This window comes from Plasmodium cynomolgi, chromosome 6 (genome assembly GCF_000321355.1).
Source record: "Plasmodium cynomolgi strain B DNA, chromosome 6, whole genome shotgun sequence".
In the NCBI taxonomy this organism is placed as follows: Eukaryota; Apicomplexa; class Aconoidasida; order Haemosporida; family Plasmodiidae; genus Plasmodium; species Plasmodium cynomolgi.
Genome location: NC_020399.1, coordinates 1015705 through 1016188, shown reverse-complemented (window position 1 = coordinate 1016188; position 484 = coordinate 1015705).

Sequence of the window (484 nt, the reverse complement as noted above, 5' to 3'; positions counted from 1 at the left end):
AAGGATTAACAGAATAATCGGGGTATTCTATTTTTTTTTTTTTATACTTTAACATAAAAATAATAAAGTAATCTAATTACACTTAAAAAGGCAATAGATTGAACAAGATTTATTACTGCTTTACAACAAATATTATTTAAATTTAATTACTTCCGAGGATTCGTTAAATATAAAAAAATAATGTAGCACCGTTTTCATAAAATGCATCAACATATGTCACAGTTTTTAGAACAAAATTTTAAATTAATTCAAATAAAATGATGGTTGTAATAAAAATTTCTACCTTAAATAAGGACAATAAAGTGCCATATTTCGGATTTCATTTTGTTTTTTCTCTTTCCTATTTTGTTTTCTTTTCTTTTTGCGTTGTTCTTATAAAAAGGGAATCACGAATACAAAATCATACAAAAAAAATTTAATATTCCATTTAGCATTGCTTTTGCTTATTTATTATTCCTACTTACATTTAAATTATATTTTATGG